Source organism: Canis lupus, chromosome 30 (assembly GCF_003254725.2).
Source record: "Canis lupus dingo isolate Sandy chromosome 30, ASM325472v2, whole genome shotgun sequence".
Lineage (NCBI taxonomy): Eukaryota > Metazoa > Chordata > Mammalia > Carnivora > Canidae > Canis > Canis lupus.
Window position 1 is genome coordinate 3,697,247 of NC_064272.1, and position 15,059 is coordinate 3,712,305.

Consider the following 15,059-nt stretch of genomic DNA (forward strand, 5'->3'; position numbering starts at 1 on the left):
TATGTTTATGTCCAGAAGGATCTTGTTGTCTTATATTGGAGTACCTGTGTGCTGAGATTTTGCCTTAATGAGTAAAAGCTTAGACTTTTTTTTTTTTTTTGATGAGTAGAAATGTTTTGCGAGGTTTTTCTGATAAAAGACCATTTTACTCACATAAATTAGTTTGTTTCTCCAAGTTTTAGAAAATGACACGAAGGATAATATATTTTTTAAAGTTTTCCTAGTGGATCTTTAGGCCTTCAACCAGTACGGAGAAGAGTTCTATACTGCCCACTACTTAGGGAGGGAGCCATTTGATACTAATATTGTTTTGCCAGATTGGTCACCCAACCAGTGGTAACATGGGAAAAACAACACAAAGGGCTAAAAGCAAGAATTTCCCTACACCCTTTCTTGCCCTTTCCCTTTTCAGCACCCTCTCCCTTCCCAAACCTCATCTCCAGGAAACTGGGACAGCTGGTTATCCATCTCATTTTCCTCACAGTTGCATGCTGACTCTGTCACCAAGCTGTGCATTTGCTAGAACAGTTGATTTTCTTTACAAGACTGATGAGGAAGAGAGAGCAAAAGTCCTATTCATTGTTTCTCTTAAAGTTCATCATGGTGTGAGTGTGTCTGTGAGTGTGTCCCCCATAAGTGAGGGGAAGCTATTAGGAGAGAGCCAGATCTCTTTAATGAGCCTAGAGGTAATGCAAAATTCATGTGTTTTCACCTGCAGCTGGGTAAAGCCTGGTTTCACAAACAAAAAGGGGGAAGGCAAGAAGGGTTGGTTATTTATGATTTTGCTAAAGCAGGTACCCTGGCTGCTACTGGGCATCCTGACCCACTTGTTCATTTTTTAGGAAGAAGTGAATACTTTCAATGGGAGAAACTCAAGCATCAGATTTGCTCCTTGGAGCATTAATAAAAGGGCTCAGTTAGCTTCATCTCATTATTTTACTATGAGTATTGACTTTGGCCTAGAGTCATGTATAGATAAAATGGTGCAAGGGCTTGTCCTAAGTGATTACTCAGAATTACAAATCATTTCACGTGTAACTGAATACTGCAGTCTAGCTGGCACCCTGCCCCTTGCTTCTCCCCCTCCCCTTTCTCTAATAGGAGCGCAAATCCAGCTTTGTCTGAAGAGGCAATTAATCTTATTCACTGAAAGCTGAATTTTAATTCACCAGCATGTGGAGGGCATATCTGCCTATCACACAGAATTAGTTTAACAGAGAATTTAGAGGAAAAAAATATTGGAGGTCTTGGCATTCTTGAGCAGTCAAAATATCTTGTAGGTACATTCCTTCGTTAGCCATCTACAGGCTATGGACAAGCTTCTCTTTGTACTAATAACTCTATTAGTCTAACCTGAGTTTGTTGTGTGTCCAAAAGTGGCCGATTACATTTTAGTTTATGTAAAACAAAACAAATCAAAAAACCCCCTGCAAGATAGGTGTGTTTTGGGGGAAAATGCACATAGGCAAGAAAGATAAATTCTGGTTTCCTAGAGATTCTCAAAGGCTATTACTTTTAAGGGCATGGTTTAGAGATGATCAGAAAAATAAAGGGACACATAAAAATCCTAGAAAGCCTACATTCATCCAAATCAAATCGTATGTAGGAGTAAGTGGTAGGGTACAAAGTGGCAGGACTGCTGGCGCTGCAGGGGAGAGGCTCATGTGAGATCTGTTTGGCAGATACTGGGTGTTTCTGGTGCTTCTGAGCTATATTTTCATAATTTTTCCACGGAGCAAGATTTCAGTGTTTGGTCCGAGGTTTGTTTTACATGTAGATAAAGCGCATGCATGTGTGTGTGTGTGTGTGTGTGTGTGTGTGTGTGTTTAAACTTCCTGAAGCAGTTTCTTAATTCAAGTTTCTTAATTTGGACCAGAATATGACTTAACACATGCCCACACTTAGTTAGATATCAAGTTGCCATAAGGTCAGAAAACACATGGGCTCTGGTTTGTACTTCTGTTTAACACAGCAGTCCTCAAAGGCTGCCCCGTGCTACAGGCAGGTCTCAAAACACGTACCTGTCTTCTCCCCAGTGAAAGGGGTGATTTCATAAAGTACAGTGATCTCATATGACCACCAATAATTAGTGTAGCAGAAATCTTAAGGGAATTAAAAAGGTGCTATTGGCTTTTCTGTAGCTTTCTCTACATGCATGGTTGTCTCCTACCCCTGGAATTAACCTTCATGATTCCTTCCATGGCTTCTTCTAGGAATGCCTGATTGAATACTTACTAATGGGAAACCATGGAACTTTTTTCAAAACTCGTCCTAATGCTTCAAAAGGGTTTTTTGTTTGTTCTACTGTCAGTGGGTCTGAAGTGGGAGTGGGCCAAGGGCAGAGAAGCTATGGGATTAAGTATGCCTATGAACACCAAATGTCACAGGGTAATAGTCAAAGCACAGGGCTGGAAAGTTACAAACTGTGTTGCCTCATCAGACCATTCCCAGGGCTGAGCCTGGTGATTATTTTTAAAGGAAACAATTTGAAAATTCAAGGTTTTTACATTATTACCAGAAAATATTGCTTTATGTAGTGTCAGCGCTATAAAGATGGATTTTTGGAATCCCTCGTGTAAACTTTGCATTATCTATATAATGTTTAGAGTTTACGCAGATTTGGAATTTGGATATGTGAATGCCCAGAAGCACATATTTGCAAATAAACACTTGCAAATGTTCCAAGACTTAAATGATGTGTTGAATGCACAGTGGTGTTAGTGTTCATCCATTATTTATTTACTTAATTTTTTGTAAGCTCTGCTACTATACAAGGTGCTTCAGCTTATTTTGAGAGAAGAGGGTCATCGTTTGCATTTCCTCTGTGACTTATAGTGACATTTTCAATGCTACAACTGTTTGACCCTTAACAAGGAGTGGTGGGGTAGGGGAGACAATATGAAGAGGCCTCCCTTTCAATGTTTCTTGTTGCTCTTCAAAGTATATGAAAATGTTCTCTTTCCATCCCTTGCAGTCATGACATTAAACCCACACACTTTTAGAGAGCTTCTGGATAATCTTCAACTTGCCCCATCTCCACTTGGCAAGGCTCATCAGTAGTGTCCTTTCCAGTATGAAGGGGAAGAAGCCCTCCATTAGCACCTCTTTGGTTGGAGGGCTTATTTCTCCTGTCTTTTTCAAAAGATATGAGTTCCACTCAGAATTCTTATGAGATCCCAAATAGATATATTTCCATGCAGAATTATTCCTTCCAAGCCTCTCATCCTCTGTCTGGATTGTCCTGAACATTCCCCAAATATGTCTATTGGCACTCTGTTGAAGCAATATTGAGATTTTAATGAATAAAAAATAAGTTAGCTGTATTCAAGGCTAACAAAGTTCCATATACAACCTTATGAAGCAGGTTCTATTGTACCTATTTACAGGTGGTAAACAGCAGCCCTATTAGTTGTGTGTCATATATTTTGTGCAAAATAGAGGGAATACGATTTGAACAAAGACCTTTGGACTCCAGATCCCATTCTTTAAACTACTTGACTATCTTGCTGCCTTATAAGCTACCAGAAAATAAATTTCAGTGTTTTCACAAAGTGACCAAAATGGAAGCGGAGAGAACTAAAGTCAGTAGAGAATTTTTTTCCATGTCTTAAAATGGCTAGATCCTATCTCTGTAGCAGTTGAGTGAAGATTTTCAGATTTCCTTGACCTTCTTGACAAGAATCCCTAAGAGTCTAAGGACCTCCAATAAGGATTAGCCTTCTCTAGAACATAAAAATGGATTCTGGGGTTTATGGGTGTATAGTGGGAGTGTTTGTTAAGTTCATTTTGAGGAATGTTAGAGTGTTTTGAACTGCAATTCATCAGAAAACAAATATCCCAAATAGTGTGGGGCTTTAAAAAATTGTCATGTATATGCTAAGTCTGAAGGTAGGGGACCTCAGGGTTAATCCAGCAGCTCAACCACATCACTAGATCCAGATTTTTTTTAAAGATTTTATTTATTTATTCATGACAGAGAGAGAGGCAGAGACATAGGCAGAGGGAGAAGCAGGCTCCCTGCACGGAGCCCAATGCGGGACTCGATCCAGGGACCCCAGGAACACGCCCTGAGCCACCAAGGCATCCCTAGATACAGATTCTATTCTTACTCTGCCATGCTTGGCTTTACAGCTATTACTCCTATGGGGCTCAAGATGGCCACTCCGCCCCACGCATCACATCTCCATCTGTCTCTGGTGTTGGTACACCAGAGACAGAAAATGCAGCTGCCTGTATCTTGTGTACTTTTGTTAAAGAAATCTTTCCTGGAAGTTCTTCTAGGGTATTTTCCCTCATATACCATATATTGCCATTTGCAACTTGGTTGCATATCTACCCTAGGACCGATAACTGGTAAAGGGAATGGAACACTTCCCTCTGATTAACTTAGATACATTTGTAATGATTTATGAGAGTCCTCTTGTCTGGGTGGCAACAGAACAAATCAAATTTCTGCCATCAGAGTATCCATAGGGGAAATAAGCTCCATTGTGTGTCCCAAACACCAACCCAGTGCTGCAAAGGGGGAAGAAATGAAGCACACAGGAGTCAGAAGAAGCTCCTTCCTCTTCTAGTGTCCCTCCAATACCCTCTACTAACAAAGATTAACCTCGTGCCAGCTGGCAAGGGAGAAATGTTCCAGTATCACAAGCAGCCAATGAAGGGTGGCTTTGGAGCTGAGAGGCAATAAATTGGCAACTGGCACAGTTGGTTTGCCTGTCAAATCCTAGCCCTTTAATAAGGGCCTTCTGAGATGCTGATAACATGAACACCCAAGGAGGCATTATGGAAAGAAAGCTGAACATACAAAATATTTAGCTGGAGAACTTATTTCAGAAGTTATATTGTGGGTTCTGAGAGCAATAGCTATTTTTCCAACTCCTAGAAATAGATTAGACAGCCCTAGGTCTTTTACTTATACGTAGATATATATAATAGATGCATAAAATTTATATGTATATGCGCATATATTTGTATTCTAGGTCTATAATTTTTTAAAAGAAGATGAGAAAATGAGGATGGAGAAATTATTTTCTGTAGGAAAGTGGGTAACTTTATAACAAAGTCCAGACAAGTGCCCCAAATCTTAACGATTGAAAAACAGGATGGAGAAAGGAAAAGACAGAAGGAATTTCAATGTGTTCTGAATATTTAATTTGACAGCTTAAGAACATAACTCCTGTTCCCCCTATAGTGCATTTGTGGAGAGAGGACAAGTGGGCAGTATGCTAAGGTTGATCATCTCTTCCTTCCTTCATCATCATATCAAATGCCTCCATGGGCTATGGCTGTGGAGGGTGCTGGAGTGAGGAATAGTGGACGTGAGGAAAGACTAGGAGGGAACAGAAGGTGAATAAGACTCTATATGAACTTCTGGGCCTTAGTCCTGGACATATCCGAGTCCTCGGCTCTGTCAAGATCAGTGAGCTGATTGATTAATATATATATTTTTCTGGAGATCCAGCTGGAAGTAGTAGAGGGGAGGGGTTCATGTCCTCTGTTATTTTTCCATGTTGTTTGTGACAATTCCCATAACTGGTGCTCCTAGGGAGGGGCTTCCCAGTGGAAAAGACCCCTGATCTTTATTTCCTGCCTTTTCTTAAAAAAGTCTTCAAGCCATAAAAGGACTGTAGAGACAGCTTCCATTTTAGGTGAATCTGATAGTCGTCAGTACTCCAGTTCCTTAAGGCCGATGGAAACCCCACCTTCTACCACAAGAAGACAACTCCTGCAAGATCATCTAAGCACAACCATATTTCTATTTGAAAGAAGGCTTAACTTTAAGAATATTTGTAAATTAAAAAAAAAAAAAAACTTCTGACTTACAGTGAGCTCTAATAAGGCTATTGTTTATCCCATCCATTCCTGAACCATGTTTAAATAAAAAGTACTCAAGTTTAGATATTCAAATGAACTTCAATAAAATGTACCATAGGCCCTGAAGACAACTTCACAGGAGAAGCTCTAGGGTTTTTAACAATATCTGTGTTGTTGGAGTAAGTAAAGCCTCCTAAAGTGACTATTTTGAATACTCCCCTATACAATTACTCAAGAAGTGTTTGACTTAATTTACACTTCAGGGGGACACCTCCTGTAAAACAGATTCCCTTTCCCTCTATATCAGTACCTGGTTAATGATCCAGCTGACAGTGGTTCGAATAAAACTTGTCGAATGCCCAGCATTTAAAGAAATGAAATATCGAGAAATGGGAACTCTACTGTGTGATCATTTGTAGTATCCAAAAATCGGAAGGGGAGTGGGTGAAGAATAAAAGGATGAGTGGAGGAGATTAAGAATTAAGCATAAGTAGAAAAAAGAAAAAAATATTTTTCTGAAATCCCAATGGATTATAATGAAAGTCACAAGGATACCTCCAGAAAAAGAACTCTAGATATCTGTATGAAGAGCTAACACATGTAGAGATAACACCTTTGAGAATCGTTGGCAACAATTTTAAACGATGTTATACTTATTGTGAAATTGCATTGCTTCTACTTATTTCATGGAATATATGCCTTTGGGGAGTCTGGTTAACATAGTTTGGTTGATTATTATGTTGTTGTAACATCCTGTGGTGAAAGCAGTCTGGCAAACTAGCCACATTACAGGATGGATCCTAAGGAGATTTACCAACAGAAAGCAAGCTTGCTCTCAACTCTGTACTTGGTGGCCCAGTTGAGAACATGACTGGAAACACTTCAAGAACTTATACTGTGAGAATCTGTTGAAGTACACTGAACAGTCAACTATAGGATGCTTAGTACTTGTTATTATCAATTTATAAATATGTATGGAACTCTGATTGCCATTTTAGGGATGCTGGATATAAAGGTTCATAGGTATGAATCCTTCTTCCAAGGAGCTTAAGTTTGGCATACCAAATAAACATTAGGCTTCTGTAAGAGCAGGTAAAACACAAAAGTTATGCTTCTATGATTATTAAAATGTCACTTGGTATTGGAAATTATTTTTCTATTAACCTAATAATTTAGTATGGCATACCATTTACTAATAGGACTTGCTAATTCAACCCTGTAGAATTTCTTGATTTCCTTGGCATTGGTTTGGAATATTCTGACCTGAGATTGGCAGCAGTAAGTTGAGAGTAAGTATGGGGTAAGGGAGTACAAAAGCAGTACTTTTTAGTAATTTTATTTGACCATTTTTTTTTTTTGAGGCTCACACATTATCAGTAGTGGATCAGATGTTAGTCATCCTAGTCCGGAAATCATGGAGAATTGGTGATAGATACCTTGAAGGACTCTGGGAAGAAGGTGTGTGGCCCAAGTGAGCTGAGTTAGATCACTTACAAGGATTCTCACTAACAAAGACACCGTTGCTTCTCTTCAGGAGGCTCAGGTTCTAAATGCATCAGAGCTTTGATTCCTAGAAGCAGTGGGAAAAGGCAAACAACTTTTAAAAAGAATTAAGATGGCCAGGAGCACCTCGGTGGCTCACTCAGTTGGTTAAACATCGGACTCTTGGTTTCAGCTCAGGTCATGATCTCAGGTTACTTTTTTTTCTTAATTTTAATTTTTTTAGCCCTCTTTTATATTAAAAATGGAGACTGCTTGGAATTCTCCTTGTCTCCCTCTATTCCTCTCTCCTTCCCCCAAATCCCCCACCAGCCATGCGCTCTCTCTCTCTCTCAAATAAATACATAAAATCTTTAAAGATGGCCTAAACAGCTCCTTGAGATGGGAAATGTATATTTACAAGTCGCTTGCTGATGTGTTTTTAAACACATTTTAGGGATCTGCTATTTATGCTAGATTTTTCTATTAATAAATCTGTATTTCATGTTTCTGAACACTGACATTTTTTTTTCATTGTCACTTGGAATTACATGGACCATTAATTCTGTATCCAAAAAATCAGATAGTGATAATCTAAATTAAATAAATGTAGAGGAGGAAATCTAAATTAATGAATTTCAGATAACACAGGAAAACACAAATGTTTTAACCAGAGAATTTTTTAAAAAATGATTAGAAGATGCAAAACACCCCAAATTTCTGTATTCCCCCTTATATCTGTCTTTCTCCATCTCCTTAGAACAAGGTTGAATGTGATTTCACCCTGAGTACATTTTTTCTTCCTTTTGCAGGGCTGAAGACAAAAACACAGGTTAATACAGTACATATATTTAAAAACTATAACTTTGGTTATTTTTATGGTTCTATTTCTTTTTTTAAAAGATTTTTTTTTAAAAAAGATTTTATTGATTTATTCATGAGAGACAAGGGGCGGGGGAGGGAGAGGCAGAGACACAGGCAGAGGGAGAAGCAGGCCCCATGCAGGGAGCCTGAAGTGGGACTTGATCCTGGGACTCCAGGATCATGCCCTGAGCCGAAGGCAGATGCTAAATTGCTGAGCCACCCAGGGATCCCCTATGGTTCTATTTCTTCAGAAGATTGCATTTTGTGGCAATTCCTTAAGAAAATGAACTGAAGTCCTTAGGAATATTGACTGAGGCTAAGTCTCTATTAGAAAATCAAAGTTTCTTTTATTCATATCTATGGAATTCGGACATAGCATATCCTTGCTGATGGTACATAGTAACTATCGTGTAAGTGTATATTGAATTTTATGACATAATAAAAACAACCAAAAAAGCTCAATTTAAAGAAATAGTTTTCTATGTGATAAAAGACGCAGAAGCTTTGGTCTAGTGGCTGTTGCTCAATTATGTAGATGAGTCCAAATTTGTTCTGCAGCCCAGACTCTAGACAATTTAAAAACATGTTTATTTTCTTTTTTATTTGACCTTCTGAGTCAATTAGCCCCACCTGGCTGAGTTGTAGCTCAGTGAAAGAGAATTCAGAAGATTTTCTTTGTTAGTTTCGTTTGAAGTAAACACCCTGAACCTTTTGTAAATGTAATGATTTTCTCTTAAAACTCACTAATACCATAACTATACTAATAAAAGCATAATGTATATTATTAGGCCTGAACTCTTGACCATGGGTATCTGTACATTTTGGTCTGTGCACAAGTGTCATAAATGACCATTTTATAGATAGATAATGTTCTTAATCCATAATTCTTTATTGCTGATGGTTATTGCATTAGATGATGACCCATAGCTATTAAGAGCCAGTTTTTAATATCACAACCATTTAGGAAGGTTAATGGACTCAGTTTTGAGACTTAACCTTTGGATGCTGTGGGTTAAAGGGTTATATTTGTGCACTAAAATGCCAGAAAATATCTACTTATTTTCATTTCTCAGTGTACAGTAACTGCTATTTACCAATCAGAAGGAAAGAAACTGAGTGTGACATATAAGATAACAAGTTTCTAGAGCAGTGAGATTCTTTTAAAATATACATTTCATATTTGGCTTCTATTATTTTTCATTTAGACACAAGAATTGAAATGTGAACAGATGTAACCTAAATCAGTTGAGGAATATTTATTATGGCTGTTCAGAAAAAATAGATGGAGATTATAATTCATAGTTTTCTTGGCTAGTTTGGAAAGTTCACACGCATTGTAATGGGGAACTGGTGGTTTAGGGAAGTCACGAATTCCTTATGGATGATACCTGTCTGCAGCCCAGAATTTTCAGAGGAATAAAACAGTGTCTATGTGGATTCAGTTCCATTTCAAAAATCTAATTAGCATTCCATGGTGACCATTTATCATGTATTTTTGCCACCCATTATCCATTATTCTTCTTAATGTCACCCTTATTCCCTTTTATTCCGTTAATTCATTGTGACTTGGCTGTGTCGGAGGAAGAGTTCAGGCACTTCCCTTCTATTATGGAAGTCAGAAGCTGAGTGTGTGAACAGACACCGTAATGGCCCTCAATGAATCACACCTTGTATTCGTGTAGTTGTGTCTCCACTCCATGTGGACTCTGGGCTTGACTGTGCGATCGGTTTTGGTCCACAGGGCCTAAGCAAACAGAATGCAAGCGGACTGGAAAAGGGCTCACCCATTAGGCTACCCTCTTGCTCACTGCGTTTGGAACCCATACACAATACGAAAAAGTGTAGGCTACGAGTGACGAAGAAGGACCCTGAACTAGTGGCTTCTTGCAAAATTAACCCTCAGACGGGGGGGGGAGGCCATCCAGGACCTGATCTGACCCTCCCCACTCCTAGCTACTTAAAGTCTCACCGCTTCTCCGAGCTTCTTGACTGGTTTTCCAAGGAATTGCCTTTTGCAAATTCAGCCAAAATCAATCACTGATGCAACCAAGAAACCTAACTAACATAGATACTTAAATTGGGACCTTGAAACGCGAAGAGATTACTTGAGAATAACTGAAAACCACGTGAACTGTACTTATACAGATTCACTCAGAAGTTGAATGATGAGTGAAGTATATGTATATTCATGAGTTTGGGTCAGCAAACATTCCTTACCAGGGAGCAAATATTCCTTACCAGGGACCTTTTGTAAGTCCAACAGTTGCATTAGCTTTGCATCTCTGGGTGAGAATCGGAATTTCCATTTCTCCTTTACTAAGCGTGTATGTTGCCTGGATCTCAGGGTGGAAGTGCCTCAGAGAATAGCTACAATAATTCAAGACTTCATGTCCTATGTGGCCTTCTCCGCCCTCCCTGCCCCGACCTCATAGATATGATTGATAAGTGACATTGTATTAGTTCAGGGTGTTCACCTCACCCTTCTTATTCCTGTGCTGTGTTCCTCCCCCGTTGCCCCGTGATCCCCCCCCCCCTCCTGTGTCCCACCCTACGGTGGCACTCTGCTCCTGCGGAGGGCACGGTCCTCAGTCCCTCCCGATGTTGCTTTACCATTTGCTATGGGCTGTTCTTTCCCATCCGCCCTGGGCTCATCATCGGCTTTACACTATTGGAAATTTCCTATAAAGGCCGCCTACGATCCGTGAATGACCCTGAAAGATAGGGCATACCCGTGGGTGTTTTCATCCATAGCTTGTTCACACAAGCTGAGCTACACAATTATTGATAAATGTTTGTTTTCACTGCTTTGACAAAGGCCGTTCCTCCTCATCTTATTGCTTTAGCTCTTCAGTTCCAAGCTGGGGTGGGTGGGTGACTAACTTGTGGCCTGTGTGGCTGGATGCATTTGTAGGGAGAAGAAGCTGGCTCTTAAAGCTGGCTGTCGTCAGAACGGAGGTGCTACTGCCCTGCTCACTGCGTTATAGATAATGCTCAATGAACATTAACTGACTTAAAATTAATTTGTAATTAAGTAATTCTCCAAGACTGGACAATTGGTCCTCATTTTAGAACAAAGAAACCTAGAGTTGCTGACATTATGCAACTGTCTTCACAGTAAAAGGGAAAGAAAGTTATTCCCTTTTGATAATCAGATAGGCATTCAGTCACAGAAGATGAAGGGTCGTAAGAAGGCCTAGAAGAGGGATATGAAATCTATGATCCAAGAGAAAAAGAGACCTGGGAGGTTAAGTAACATTTCCCTTTTTTTCCCCAGCACCACTCCACCAAAGGTATCACAATCTAGTCAAAGACTGTAAATTTGGTATTTCACACATTAGAAGGTGCATTCAACTGACAATGCTAAAAAAATCCATTTTTACAACTTAACAGTTTCTGTCAACATTTAAAAAATGTTTTCTGTATCCATTTCTTGGGAGACTCATAAAGCTGGCTTTCCTGAGTATTCTTGGTTTCTGTTGTTTGTTCATTCTTTAACTATTTTTTCCCTTCCATTTCAAGGAAAAGCTGTTGGGCATTTTTGCACCTTCTTTGGCTTCAGCTGTGATGCTAGGTGATTCCGATATAATTAGGTGAGATTTTTATAGGCCCTCAAAGGCTAACAAAATAATAAATGTGGCAGTTCAAATAATAGCAATCAGCAGGTCAAGCAAATAAATAAATAAATAAACTCCTTTGGACTGAGATTGACAAGCCCTAATGTTATCAGAGTTTTGAAATGCAACATACTTTCTTGTTTCCTTCTTACTGTTTTTAGCTTCTATTTCTTAACCTTTTTTTTTCGTGTTGCATAGGGATATTTTCATCCTGTCTATTGTTACTATTTTTTCATTCATGTGGTTTTCTGTTTTCAATGCAGCAAGTCTGCTTACTAAGAAATACTCACATATTACTGCAAAATGAATCCTTTTCCTTGAGATTATATTTATTGTAGACTTTCAAAGGATACTGATTTCTCTAAGTATTCTTATAAATCAGGATATCACAAACATCTTTAGAATGCTTTTTTATCCTTTTGTTTTTAAAAGTCCTATGCATTTGTTGCAGAAAATTCAGGTACTACAGAAAAGCACAAAGAAGAAAAGTACCATCATTTCTCTAATAATAACTAGTTTTATATCCTTCTAGTCTTTTTTCTGTGACTCGATGTACCTGCATATACAGCATATCCAAGGGAATCCTGCTTTTTTGATTAAACATTAATCCATTTCTTGACAATTCACATACAGGTTTATGAAACTTCAAGTGCTGAAATTGCAAATGGAGCCCTTTTTATAATTAAAACATGACAGAAATCAAACTTCTACAATTTGGATGGGAGTAAAATTATGCTTCAGGTGTGAATGGCTCTTGGTGTTTTGGTGGGCGCTTGTCAGAAAAATTAACGACAGCATATATAAAATGAGAGAGATTTTGGGTAGCCTTACAAATAATGTCCTATGTTCTATTTTGATATTTAGTTATTTTCCAAATGACTTTAAGACTGCTCACTTCTCAATCCTCACCTGGCATTCTCTTTCTCACAGAACTCTGCTGTTCTACATGTATAACTGGTTGAAATGAGCAAAAATAAAGCCCACAGCATTTTTCCTTTCTTTCTTTCACCTTTTCTTTAACCATAGCTTTCTTCAGTTTTTTCCACCAACAGTTAGAAATGTGGCTTCTGAAAGATAACAAGGCATGGTTCCATAGCATGCCCGTGCCTCCCCGTCTCCCCCACTCACTGCTAACTCTTTTGTTTGTACAATATTCTTTTATTCTGAGCAATATAACATTTTAGTTCTCGTAATAAATGCCTTCATGTGAAGCAGTTCAGCTAAGAGAATGTTATTAGACTGTGCTCCCAGGCAGCGCACCTCCACACGATCAATACAAAGCTGGGCCTCAGCTCATTCCCTCTTTGCTTAAATTCCCTGCAAATGTGCAAGAGAAGCAGCAGAGGGTGTCATCAATCACAGGCCACTGTGACATATGCTGAAACCTGACCAGGGCCGAGATGTTTTAATAAGGCATCCATTAAAACCCTCAAATAAATTGCAATTTGAAAACAGAACATAATACCAGCCAAGTTTTCCTCATCCATCTTGTGGCATGTCATGTAATGTAATTGCGTTGTTAATTTATCCAAGAACTTTCTCAGTACACTGTTTCGTTGGCACCGCTTAATTTCCCTGTAGACTATTTGTGTGTGTGTATGTGTGTGTATGTGTGTGTGGGTGTGAGAGAGCACACATGTAAGACAGAGAAAGCAAGGGAGCGGGCAACTGGAAGAGAAAAAAAAAACGCACAGAAACTGTATTTATTTCTGTGTGTTTGTGTGTCTGTGGGCCTGGTGGTTCCTTGGAGGAAATAGTCCTGTTTCTGCTTAGCATGGCATTAGTCAGCGAGCTAGTCAGAAATTTGAAATGTTTGACGTTTTGTCAATGACCCCTGAGTAGCCCAGTGCTACCTTGCCAGCTCTGGCCTACAGCAGGACCACGTCCTTCTCCCGTTCAGCGTGCCATTGGTTTATGCCCCTCCAGAGTGGGATCACTCAGAGTGCCTGTGGATCCCATCAATAAATATTGACAAAAGTGTTTAGGGGCCACTTAGGATCACCACACGATGACACTCAAAACAGGACAGTACTGATTTTGGTTCCCTGGCTCTTGGGTCATAAGTGAAAAGTTTTGACAAGGGTAAGAAAAATAAGAAGTTATAAATCAATAGGAAAGAATAAAAATGTATTTCTCTGGAATAATGTCAAAGTGATTGCATATATATATATATAAATACATATATATAATTTTTTAAAAGAGCTTGGAGGAAAGATAGAGACAGGCAGGGGCTCATATAGATTTCTTTGTCTTCTAAGCGTAAATCTAAAAATAAGTAATACAATTCTTCATGTAGGGCTGCATCAGCAGATTCCTTACCTTTATTTATTCTTCTAGGTTTTCTTAATCAATCTGTTCTCTCATTTTCTATAAAAGAAGCCATTGGAAGGCAGAGGGTGAATCTACCCCACACATTCCATCTGTATCTAGGATGTCACAGAAACCATGATGCCAATCAAATATTGGTTTCAAACTGTCAACCGTCTTTTCTAGGCCTACCACTGTGAAGTCATAAGTCATTGAACTAATGACAGAGGAGAGAAGAGAGTATGACAAAAGGGGAAAATCCACCAGAAATCTACTTGTGTAGCTGCTGTTTTAAGATTATTAATGAAGAACAAAATAGTTATTTGAGATTCGGTAAGAAAGACAACTCGATGTAAAGCAGGCTGGTCAATAAATTAACAGCCACCCTCTTGCGGTGGAGCCTTACGTCTAAAGCGGTGTTGCAAGTCGGCCCCAAGAACGTGGTGGCGTTCTGATACGTAACCTGCATACAAACCATTTTTCTCCAAGGCTCCAACTTATCACCATGCAAACTATTAGACAATTACGGGGTATGAGAGGTGCCAGGGAAAGCCAAATTAGTTTCTGCTTTCTGCTAATGGATGACCTTTGTGATTTGGATCAGGTGCTGAAATTCACTTAGTCCGAAAGGCAGGAGAATGGGGAAACACCTAAAATAATTTTCTCTCCCTCCAGAGAAGATGCCTGGCTACCACCTGCCCAATAAATGTCAATTGGATTATTTTTTTAAAAATAAGCAGCCTGATCCCAAAGCACTGGTGGACGCTAGATTGAGTGGTGCGGGGGAGTGAGAGTGAAATCGCTTAAAAATATCAAATCGACCTAAAACCAAAACCCAAACATTACAAATTAGACATGAGAATGGTTAGTTCTTTCCTGGGAACTCTAACACCTCAGGGTTCTAAGTAGATTCTGAAAGCTTTACTGAGATTTGAGCTGATTTATTATGCTTAGTAGGAATCATGTTTGGTTTCTCCT

At 39.1% G+C, this 15,059-nt stretch overlaps 1 long non-coding RNA gene across 1 annotated transcript; it reads right to left on the reverse strand.

The window, feature by feature from the left end:
- Positions 1 to 2,736: 2,736 nt before the first annotated feature.
- Positions 2,737 to 14,501, reverse strand: LOC112675467 (uncharacterized). The gene is made up of 3 exons (XR_003145895.3): positions 14,094 to 14,501; positions 7,254 to 7,387; positions 2,737 to 3,273 (listed from the first exon to the last, which is right to left on the reverse strand). It is a non-coding gene; the product is annotated as an uncharacterized LOC112675467 (long non-coding RNA).
- Between the last annotated feature and the right edge of the window lie 558 nt (positions 14,502 to 15,059).